This window comes from Ochlerotatus camptorhynchus, unplaced genomic scaffold, assembly GCF_037179485.1.
Source record: "Ochlerotatus camptorhynchus isolate MF236.1 unplaced genomic scaffold, CSIRO-AGI_Acam_v1.1 ptg000060l, whole genome shotgun sequence".
In the NCBI taxonomy this organism is placed as follows: domain Eukaryota; kingdom Metazoa; phylum Arthropoda; class Insecta; order Diptera; family Culicidae; genus Ochlerotatus; species Ochlerotatus camptorhynchus.
Window position 1 is genome coordinate 249442 of NW_027040550.1, and position 12277 is coordinate 261718.

The window sequence follows — 12277 nt, forward strand, 5'->3', positions numbered from 1 at the left end:
AGATGATACCGCAATAGCCGTCAAAGGAAGGATGCCTCACGAAATAACGAACAAACTTCAACGATGCCTTAACGCCTTTGCTGATTATGCCACCACGTGGAAAATCAAAATCAATGCTTCCAAAACACAAACAATCATGTTCCTCCATCGACAATCACCCAAACTAAAACCGGCTCCCTCTTGTACTGTAATCATGGATGGCACAAGGGTTGAGTGGTCCGCCGAAGTAACCTATCTCGGGATGTTGTTCGATGAAAAGCTCCTCTTCCGTTCGCATGTAGAGAAAACTGTAGTCAAGTGTTCTACCTTGGTTAGGTGTCTGTATCCGCTGATTTGCCGCAGATCCCGCCTCTCAAGGGTGAACAAACTGGCCGTCTACAAGCAAATCATAGCACCTGCGATCCTCTACGCAGCTCCGGTGTGGGAATCATGTGCACAGACTCACAGGAACAAAATTCAGGTCGCTCAGAATAGAGTGCTGAGGATGGTTCTTGATCGTCCTTTCGACACTAGAATAACAAATTTACATGAAGAGGCAGGCATTGCCAAAATAGATTCCAAAATTAACGAAATTAAGACTAAATTTGCACAAAAATGTAATTTATCAGAACATGCTTTAGTAGTTGTAGGTTAGTTGTAGTTGTAAATAGTAGTTATAAGTAGTCTCATTTTTCCAATTCAAATCAAACCAATCCCACCAAGGTGGTCATACTTTAAAATAGGCCTGATAGGACTAGGAACTGTAAATAATAATTAAAATCTCAAATGTACTAAAGTTGAAAAGACGCATCTGTGTCACTTAACAAATTCATACATGTAAACCACACAATCACAAGAAATAAAGATCATTTAAATGGCAAAAAAAAAAAAAAAAAAAAAAAAAAAAAAAATGGCTCTGCTCATTATTGATTCACTGCTTGACTATCAAGCTGTACAGTCCGGTTATCTTTTCGTTTGCTCTCTCGAGTAGTTCAGTGTTTTAAGTCGGTCGTGGTACCCGTCGAGAGTTTTCGCTTTGGCTAGCAACGTGTCGTCAGTTCTCGCCTCTCTTGTGGCAGTCGCTAAATCGGCGGTAGTGGAGCAACAATTGAATACCTCCACTCACCCGTTGAAAAAACAAAAGGTGATGGGTCGCCAAAGTGTGGATGCCCCGAAAAGGCCTGGCAAGCAAGCTGGTGGCAGCAACCACACGGAAAGGTTGATTCCGTTCTCGGCACTCCCCGAAGAAGCAGATGTAGATCCAGTCGATAAACGGGAAAAAGTGCCCCCACTGTTCACCTCGATCATGGAACTCGTGTTGCTCAGCTGAGTGAGAATGAGCTGGCTAAAAATCAAATCCATCCGCTGTTCAAGCTGTGCAGCACCGGGGATCAAAATCTTGTGCTCGATGCTGGCGGACTACAACACTGTTGGCACTTTTCTTCAGCTGAACCGGTTTGAGTTCTACACTCACGACGTCCCTGGAAGCAAACCACTGAAAATGGTGATCCGTGGTCTTCCAAATCTCCCTGTTGCGGAGATTAAAGCGGAATTGGAGTACCTTCATCTGCAGCCAATCAAAATTTTTCTCATTGCGAGACGTGATGAAACCAGTGCATTCCGGGACCAGTTGTACCTGGTGCACTTCGATAAGGACTCCACCAGTGTGGCTGCTCTGCGGCAGATTCGCGCGATGTTAAACATCGTGATTCAGTGGGAGCAGTATCGCCCTCGGCACCGTGACGTGACACAGTGCACTAATTGTCTGGCATTTGGGCACGGTACGAAGAATTGTCACATTAAGGTTCGTTGTGGCAAATGTGCTGGGGCTCACAATACTACCGCCTGCAAGAAGGATGAAGAAGCTGAACCTAAATGCGTGAACTGTAATTCTAACCATCTGGGCAGCGATAGGAGTTGTCCCAAGCGAGCGGCCTTCATCCAGATCCGACAACAGGCTTCCACGAGGAACCAACCTGGTCGCTACCGCAATAATCGTGCTCCAATTGTCAACAAGGACACATTTCCTGTACTTCCGGCTCGTCGTATGGTCCCGAACCTAGCATCGCTTCCACTAAACCAACGCCCGCCCGTTGTGAATCCAACATCAGATCAAGTGGGTCCCAGCCACCGTTCAGTTCATCAACGCCTCACTGATGCTGCGGCCCAGCCGAGCTATGGCTCTACTGCCCCGGGATTATCGTACGCCCGTGCTGTGTCAGGTGAGTCAGAAGACAATTCTCCACTCACAAGCGACGAACTAGTGATCCTCGTGACTGAGGTGATCATAATCTTGCGCACCACCAAGACACTACCTGAACAGCTTTGTGCAGATATGACCCTCGTGCAAAAGTATGGACCGTGAAGCCATCAAAATAGCCAACTGGAACGCTTGCTCGCTTAAGAGCAAAATCATTGAGTTCGTTGATTTCCTCAATGAACGTACATAACATAGACATTGCCGTCATCACTAAAACCCACATGAAATCGGAGGTAAACGTCTACCTTCCTGACTTTCGGCTTCTAAGACTTGATCGAACCAGCTCCGGGGGAGGAGGAGTGGCCATTGCTGTAAGGAGAAACATCTGCTGTCGGCTTCTTCCGAGTTTCCAGCTGAAAATCATTGAAGCTTTAGGGGTAGAAGTCTCCTGTCGACCCTATCACCACCATTGCGACCTACTGCCCCAAGCAAGTCACCATCAGGGACGGGTCGGCAGCAGACCTACGGAGCCCAGGCCAGAGAACAACACGTGCCAGTATCCAGACAGGTGAAAAATACTCTGAACCTTGATAGAATTACCAGTGATCTCATCAGACTCCGTAACTCCATCCGAAGGCAATACCAGCGTTCTGGTTTACGTGTCTTGAAGACCCATTGCAATCGTCTTACAAAAACCATCCAAGTCAGGATGGTGGACCTCAGAAATCAAGATTTTGCTAACAAGATCCGCTCTCTCCCAGATTGTGCAAAGCCCTTCTGGAAACTAACGAAAATCCTTAAAAATAAGCCAAGACCCATTCCACCACTGACCCCACTGGATCGTCCCGGCGACCCAGTGGTTCATCTGATAACTCCTGAAGAGAAGGCTGCCGCGATAGGTCAACACTTCGTCAGCTCCGATAATCTCGGACAAAACATCGTCAGCCCTCATGAATCTAAGGTTGCTGAAAATGCAACCAATCTTCATCAGATTCCTAACATTTTTCCAGAGGAATCCGAGATTACGGCTGACGAACTGTTGGCCTATATCAAATCATCTAAAAACATGAAGGCCCCAGGTTCCGACAACATCCTGAATCTCGAACTCAAACACTTGAGTTCCAGATTCTACAACCATCTGGCACTGATTTTTAATCAATGCCTCAGACTTGGCAACTTCCCCTCGTGTTGGAAGTCAGCTAAAGTCATACCCATCCGGAAACCTGGGAAGGATCCGTCCTCTCCTTCAAGTTATCGACCAATCAGCCTTCTCTCAGGGTTATCACCGGCTCCTAACTTCTGCCGATGAAACAACTTGTTACTCGAGGTGTTTGGTTTTCGGAAAGGTCGTTCGACCGTCCACCAGCTGACTCGAGTAACAAACATTCTCAGACGGAACAAGTCTGTTTCGAAAACATCTGCCATGGCGTTATTGGACGTTGAAAAAGCGTTCGACAATGTCTGGCATGATGGCTTGGTGTTCAAATTGCAGCAGTACGGTCTTCCAATCTTCCTAGTGAAGATAATAAACAACTATCTATCAGACAGGACGTTCCGAGTCTCTCTGAATGGCATCACATTGGATGCTTTCAACATCGGTGCCGGGGTTCCACAAGGAAGCATCCTTGGCCCCATCCTATTCAACCTGTTCACCTCCGATATGCCGGCTCTCCCTGATGGTGGATCGTTGTCTACGTTCGCATATGACACATCCATCGTCTACAAGGGTAGGGTCATCGGAGCTCTGACTGCCAAACTTCAGAGAGGCCTGGACGTCCTGTCTGAAGATTTAAACAGCTGGAAGATCCGTATCCTTTCCACACTCTAAATATCCCAGACTTGTTCCGTCGGAGAATAACAAGATCTGCCTGAACGGCACAGTGGTGGAATGGTCGAAAGAGGTAGTCTACCTCGGCTTAACACTAGACAGCAAGCTGATTTTCAGGGAGCACGTTGATAAAACCGAAACCAAGTGTAACAGCACTGTATTCACTCATCAACAGGAGGTCTACTCTATCCCTGAAAAATAAGCTTGCTCTGTCTATAAACAAATCATCTTTCCCGTAATAGAATACGGGATACCAATCTGGGAGAGTTGTGCCAAATGCCATCACCTTAAACTCCAAACGATCCAGAACAAGATCCTTAGGATGGTCCTAAACAGTCCCCCGCGGACTAGAAATTCTGAGATCCACCTCCTGGCTGGAAATCAGACATTAGAAGAACGGAGAGTATTCATCCTGGAAAGGTTCAGAGATTGCTGTAGGCGATCCGATCAACAGATCGTCAGGGATCTGGCGCGTTAGGTTAAGTTAGGTTAAGTAGGTAGAATAATAAATTAATACATTCAAACAACATACTTCACAAGAAGAAAATTGAAAAACATTACACAGTAAAAAACAACATGTACAACACAAAATCAAAAAGTCCACCAAAGCTGAAGAGCCCTTCTGACTAACCCCTGTATTAGCAATTGTAAACCACATAACAAATCAAAATAAAGAAGAATTTTACTACTACTGACTCTGCTCATTACCGCTTCGGACGGTGTGTCACTAGGTCCAATTCAGCGGCTTAAGGGGCATCACGGCGTGACCATGATCACCACAATGAGGAATGAGACTTGGAAAATTATGCATGTAAAACCCCCTCCCCCTAACAACAACCCTACCACCCCCCTTAACAACAATCTGAAAAGACAACGTAGTGAACAGCCCCTTATAAGTAAAAACATTTTTTCACACGCAGAGCCAAAATTTTCAAAAAAAAAATTGCTTATGTCTCCTCATACATTCGATGAATTACTAACAACTAACTGTAAAACATATCTGGTACCTCTATATATGTAATTAGATTAACATCCAAAGTCCATCCTTTTTTCATATTTTGCACAAAAGAAACGTTCTGCCCCGCCCATTCATAATAATAAGTATAAAAGTCAAAAATGCATGACAAACATCAATTTTGCGTGGTTCTACGTCAAACTGCGGTCGTGCCTAGGACACAACCCTTTAATTTTTTTTATTATAATGAATAAACTACTCGCAGTTTTCAATGAGAACCAGCATAAGCTATTTACTAGGAAATGATGTCAATCAAATCTAGAAATTCAGTCAGATGAATTGTCTAGTTCAAGTGGATCGGTAACAATATCCATTCTCGCACTCCAAGAGTCACGCCATCATCGTCCTTATCGCCGCCAAACATTTATTAATCAAGCACTCTGAAATTAATCGACGGTTGGCATTATTACGGTTACAAATTACTCTTTAATTACATATCATTTTCATATAGGTGCTCCAGCTGCTAAAGTAACTTACCAGCCTTAATTGTTCTGATATATAGCTATGTGTGTTTACATTGTTCCTGCTTTGGCAATTCAGTGTTTTAAACAGGTTTTCTAAACCTGCATGTCAGTATAACAATTGAAATCTTAAAACTGAAAGCCCAAACTAAAAGTTATCTAAGGCTTGTACTCGAAAATAATGCACCATTTTTATCCGTGTGTAACTTTTTTATCCGTGGGTAAAAATTTGATGAAAATATGGGTATAACTAGTTTGGAGTGAATTGTTTACATGTGCAAAATTTCATAACAATCGGTTCAGTGGTTATTGAGATGTCATCGAAACAAGAAGAAAATCGCCGGAGAATTTTGCGCGCCTTCATGGAAAATCCGACTGCGACCATGAGATGGATCGGAAGACAACTAGGAATCACCCATACAACTGTTTCTCGGGTGGTAAAATCGTTTAAGAAGTCCCAGACGACCGATCGGCGGGCTGGAAGTGGAAGAAAATCGAAGACAGCTAAAACCCTGTGAAGGCCCGGAAGGTGTTGGATTATTTCAAGCGTAATCCGAACCTTTCGATTCGCGACGCGGCTCTAAAGGCAAAGTGTTTCGCCTGGTTCGTTCAGCAAACCATGAAACGAGCTGGGCTTCGTGTATTCAAAGTCCGGAAGGCACCGAACCGGCGTGATCAACAAAACACGGCGGCCAAATCCCACGCAAGGAAGCCGTATCGAGAGTGGTTAACGAAAGCGATGTGTGTGGTTATGGATGACGAAACCTACATCAAGGCAGACGCAAAGCAGATACCGGGGCTGGAGTTCTACGTTGCCAAATCACGGTGTGATGTTCCGGAAGACATAAGGAAGAAGAAAGTGGACAAACAATGCGGTAAATTGAGTAAACCGTACATCACAATGGGTACCATCAACAGTGAAATTTACCGCACCGAGTGCCTCCAGAAGCGTCTGTTGCCCTTCCTGCGGTCCCATGGAGACGAGACATTATTTTGGCCGGACCTGGCATCATGCCATTACGCGCGATCGACGTTGGATTGGTACAGAGACAATAACGTTGTTTTTGTACCAAAAACCTCCAACCCCCCCAAATTCACCACAGATTCGTCCGGTGGAAAGATTTTGGGCCATAATGAAGGCCAAAGTTCGAAAATCGTCCAAGGTGCTTAAGAACGAGCTGGAGTTAAAGAAATAATGGATGAAAATGACCAAAAAGGTCGGCTCCACCATTGCACAAAATGTAATGAGGGGTTTTAAGGGAAAGGTGCGGGCTTTCAGCGATGGAAAGGAAATTTAATAAATTAATTATGCCAAAACATTATCCATGTGTCTATTAGTTCATTCCCTGAAAGTTTCAAGAAAATCCGACTTAAAATAAATTTTTGGCGAACATTTTTGTCTGGTGCATTTTTTTCGAGTACAGGCCTTAATTGTAAAGGGAATTAATCATTGCAATTGAGGATTGACAATCAATTCTAGATTTTTCGGCAGTAGTGAACCATGAAGGCAACTTCAAAATCAAATTCAGAGCTTTAGTCTGAATCCTTTGAGGTGTTTTTGGCATGGTCTAACTAAAAATCTGATTAAATATTAGAAGTTCATTCTTCGGGCAGAGTTTTGATTTCCGGTGTTTATAATGCCCTGTGATCTTTGGTCAAGCACTAATCCAAGATATTTCATTTGACATGACCAAGAAATTAAATGGGAATATTATAAGCTGAGTTTTGAAAGCGTTGGGAAAAATCTTCCATTTTTGTAAAGAAGAAGAGAAAATATCTAAACTTGTAAGGATGTAGGTACAACAAAAAAGAGCTGTGTTCACATCGACTGATACTGAGTGGTTGCGGTACAAGCACATATCGTCGATAATAGACAATTGTTGTGTATTAGAGAACGCTTGCGCAAAAAAAAAAAACTAGGGTGGGAAACGGATTCGAAACTCAAATTTCATCAGACAAATACATCCATAGACCATATAGGTCCACCGTTGTATAATTGGCAATGCATCCGTGTACTGAATGGGAATTGTGGGTTCGAATCCCACCGGTGCCCTTAGATTTTTTCGCAAATTTTCTCACACACACGTCTCTTACCGTTGACATGTGCTTACGTCTCAGTATGTTCAAACTTTCTTACAAACAATTAAATTGGCTGCAAGTCGCTAAACCGTAAACCAAAAAATTAATTGCATAATATTGAGTGGAAAAATAAACTTTTTCATTCAAAGTGTTTTTATGTCACTTCAAACGCGAAGTTTGCGATGTTCAGAGTTGGTTGGAAATGCTATCTAACATGAAACTTTAGTGTGATAATTTATTAGCTAGATAATGGTCTTTAGAAGAGGGTAGGTAGATAGTTCCGTTAGAGTACGGCAGTATGAAAATTGAATAGAAGTTGAAATGAGCGAAGGGCCATTAATGCGACAGTACAAAGTCAAACGCACACTCTTTGCCTAGCCCGTACGAAGTACGCGGAGATTTGAAGTATGTCTTCAAATCTTTGCTCATTAATGTCTGCGGCTGTGGAATAGCCAAAGGCCCTTCGCTCACTTTCAACTTCTATTCAATTTTTATACTGCCGTACTCTAACGGAACTATCTACCTACTCTCTTCTAAAGACCATTCTCTAGCTAATCAATTATCACACTAAAGCTTCATGTTAGATAGCATTTCCAACCAACTCTGAAACTTTTTCATGCCAAACACTGTCGAATGCTTTTCCTGTGTCTAGAAGAGCAACTCCAGTTGAGCAGCCTTCAGATTTGTTTGAATCAATAGACATGAAATACTAATGATAAATGTTACTAATAGATTGTGCTTTTATTTTTAGGGAAAATAATGGAGCCCACCAAGGATGTCAGTCGCCGCTATGCATGGGGTGGCAATACTGGCAATCATGGCAACAAATACGAAGAAGATTTAGCATTTGCGCTATTTGAGCGAGCATCTTTGCAGAAATCTGGATTCAAACTGGCCTCAGAAATGAAGGACGCTGGAAAATTCGATGATGTGGTCATAATTTTCGAAGAACCGAAGGAAGTGTGGTTGTTCCAAGCCAAACACAAAGACAACTCAGATGGTACAAACAAAATATCGTTCGACAATTTGTTTCCGAAGACGTGTAAAGGTAATAATGATTTTGCTATTATCAAGTACATACAGTCGTATTTAGACGTTATTCAAAAAGATGAGTTCAAGGAGTTGAAGATGCGATTTTTTATCTTAACCAATAAATCATTAGACGATAGTAATAGTCAGCTTAAAGAGTTGGTGGACATCGAGGACTGTGAACAAGGTGAAGTGAATCCAATAATGAAGTTTGCTGAATCGAACGATTGCTACAAAAGATTTAGACCAAAAAAGGATAAAATTGAAGATTTACTGAAGTTGATGAACACCGAACTAAATGCCATTAGGGATGCGATCATTGAACTCTTCGAAAAAGGAAATGTTTCGGACATACTAATCAGCTACAAAACACCGTTGCAGAAGATCCTGGAAGTTTCAGATAAAAAATATCTAAAGCTCTCCAAGGACCGTCTCACCCATGAATGGTTGCATAATGAGCTACTAAAGGATATTGATGAGAAATTAATAGCAGAAAATCCAGCGATTAAAAAATTTATGAATGGTGATTCTAGGAAAAACACCCAACTACCAACGTATTTAAATGAAGAAAGCTTGAACGAGTTCTTTGAGCATCTAACTTTCTGTGTAAACCAACCAAGTGATCTTATAAAAACCATCGAGAATGATCTTCGCTCATGGATGAGAGATTGGATTCCACCGGACGATCTTGGAAAAGCACAATTAAAACTGCCTTTCTTTAAATTTAATGAATGTTTTAAAAATTGGATCAATTCTAATAGTAACAAGGATACAAAAAACAATAAGCCAGAAAAGAGTTACTTATCTTATAAAGAGGGACGTTCTTGTGTCGAAGAAATAACGAGGGAACTGAGTCGTAATTTATCACAACGTAAATATATTGGAAGCTCGTACATAGAAAGAAAATTAATTGATGACAATCTTATTGTTAGCGACCATGATTTCATCAAACGATTAATAGTCGACCCAGCAGAAAACAAATTTTCTCTCTTCATCGGAGAGCCTGGTATGGGAAAAACAACTATCCTCCAACACATTGCCTTCGAAGTTCAAAAGAAATCCGATATTGATGTGTTCTTGATATATTTGAATAACTTAAAGGAAGAGCTCAAATCAGGCTGTGAAAACTTAGAAGCGGTTTTCAAAATTCTGCAATCGACTCTTTCAGAAACAAGCCGGAAAATATTGAGAAACAATCTAGAAAGCAACGCAAATCGAACTATAATCCTGTTTGATGGGTTCGATGAGATCACTTTTCATAACGAGGCAATCGCCGTATTTAGGCAATTATTGTCAAAGAAGCATATTCGAGTGATTGTAAGTGGTAGATATCATGTCAAAGATATTCTTGAAAAAGAACTTGAAGCACGGGCAATCAGATTGATTCCATTTGAAAACGATGAACAAATTATGGTTTTGAAAAACTCATGGAAAGCTTCCGATGATTCAAGGGAATTTAAAATTTATTCAACTCAATTGCTCGAAAAATTCTACTCGGACATAAATAGCTATCACTCTGAATTCTTTGGTATTCCACTTTTAATTCGATTGTTGGCGGAAGTATATTCTGATGATTTCCAACAATATTTAAAAACTGTTCCGGATAAACGTGCACCAGATATTTTCCCGAAAGAAAAATTTAATGTTGTCTCATTGTTTAAAAAGTTTGTAGAATTTTCGTTTCAAATCAAATGGAAGAAAAAAAGAGACCAAGATGCTTACCGAAATATCGACATGTCAAGTGATGACGAAGAGTGCCGTCAGTTGAAATACTTTACTATTGAGCATCAAATAGCTGCTTGGCAAGAGATTTCTATTTTTCATCTTGAGAAAATAATCGCATCGGGTGAACATGAAACACTTTACAACCAACTCCAAACCCGAATCAAACAGGGAAACGAGCACTCTCCTCTAATTAATATTTCCAAAGGCAAGCTTAGATTCGTACACCGATCCTATGCCGAATTTTTCGTTGCAGCGTATCTATATGATCATATCCAAAAATGCGAAGCAATTTTGTACGAAACACTTTATGATCATAGAACAGTTCGAAGATTTTTCTTTATGCTAACTGAAGAACAGTTTTCAGAAGAATCAGAGCAAATGATGGCTCTGTGCGATATTTGTAAAGAAAACCCTGAGGTTGCATTCTGGGCATGTGAAGCAAATGTTGTAAAAGTAGTAAAGAGGCTACTACAAAGGAATGATTACAAAACTAAAACATACAAAGAATATGGATCGTTATTGCACACTGCGTCGCGTGCTGGTCATTATGAAATGGTTTTATTTCTACTTGATTATGGCATAGATGTGAATTTGATGGCCGTGGTTAAAACATTTAAGTATCGTAAAGGCTTCAATGAAAGTCCGCTGCACGAGGCTATTGACTTGGGTCATCTAGAAATTGCTAAACTTCTCCTCGAGCGATCTGCCAAGGTGGATCTTCAGGATATGTTTAATAGAACACCTCTCCACTATGCAAGTGAAAGTGGGCATCTAGAAATTGCTAAACTTCTCCTCGATCGATCTGCCAAGGTGGATCATCAGGATATGTTTAATAGAACACCTCTCCACTATGCAAGTGAAAGTGGGCATCTAGAAATTTTTAAACTTCTCATCGATCGATCTGCCAAGGTGGATCTTCCGGATATAAATTATAAAACACCTCTCCACTATGCAAGTAGATGGAGGCATCTAGAAATTGTTAAACTTCTCCTCGATCGATCTGCCAAGGTGGATCTTCGGGATAAATATAATAAAACACCTCTCCACTATGCAAGTGAAAGGGGACATCTAGAAATTGTTAAACTTCTCCTCGATCGATCTGCCAACGTGGATCATCAGGATATATATGATAATAAAACACCTCTCCACTATGCAAGTGTAAGGGGTCATCTAGAAATTGTTAAACTTCTCCTCGATCGATCTGCCAACGTGGATCTTCAGGCTAAATATAATAAATTACCTCTTCACTATGCAAGTGAATGGGGACATCTAGAAATTGTTAAACTTCTCCTCGATCGATCTGCCAAGGTGGATCATCAGGATGAAGATAATAAAACACCTCTCCACTATGCAAGTGATAGGGGGCATCTAGAAATTGTTAAACTTCTCCTCGATCGATCTGCCACCGTGGATCATCAGGATAAATATAATAGAACACCTCTCCACTATGCAACTTGTAGGGGGCATCTAGAAATTGTTAAACTTCTCTTTGATCGATCTGCCAAGGTGGATCATCAGGATAAATATAATAGAACACCTCTCCACTATGCAACTGGTAGGGGGCATCTAGAAATTGTTAAACTTCTCCTCGAGCGATCTGCCAAGGTGGATCATCAGGATGAAGATAATAAAACACCTCTCCACTATGCAAGTGAATGGGGGCATCTAGAAATTGTTAAACTTCTCCTCGATCGATCTGCCAACGTTCATTGTGGATCATCTGGATAAAAATAATAAAACAGCTCTCCACTATACACATGTGTAGGTGCAGGTGAAAATGGGCATCTAGAAATGGTTAATCTTTATCAGAATGACGAATAAAGAAAACCTCTCAACTGTGAAAGTGGCTGTTGGTCGCCACAATATATTCATGATTTTTATGAACTGCATTGGAGCATGGTAAATCACGATGGTATTTTTTTATAATTACTTTATTTGTACAGGCTCAATCGAATAAACTT

At 41.3% G+C, this 12277-nt stretch overlaps 1 protein-coding gene across 1 annotated transcript in view; it reads left to right on the forward strand.

The window, feature by feature from the left end:
• Nucleotides 1-11195, forward strand: part of LOC135717513 (uncharacterized) — a 99773-nt gene extending 88578 nt beyond the window's left edge. The window contains exon 6 of the transcript XR_010520322.1: nt 8314-11195. The gene's annotated coding sequence lies outside the window, so the exon portion shown is untranslated. The remainder of the gene's footprint in view (nt 1-8313) is intronic.
• Nucleotides 11196-12277: the final 1082 nt, after the last annotated feature.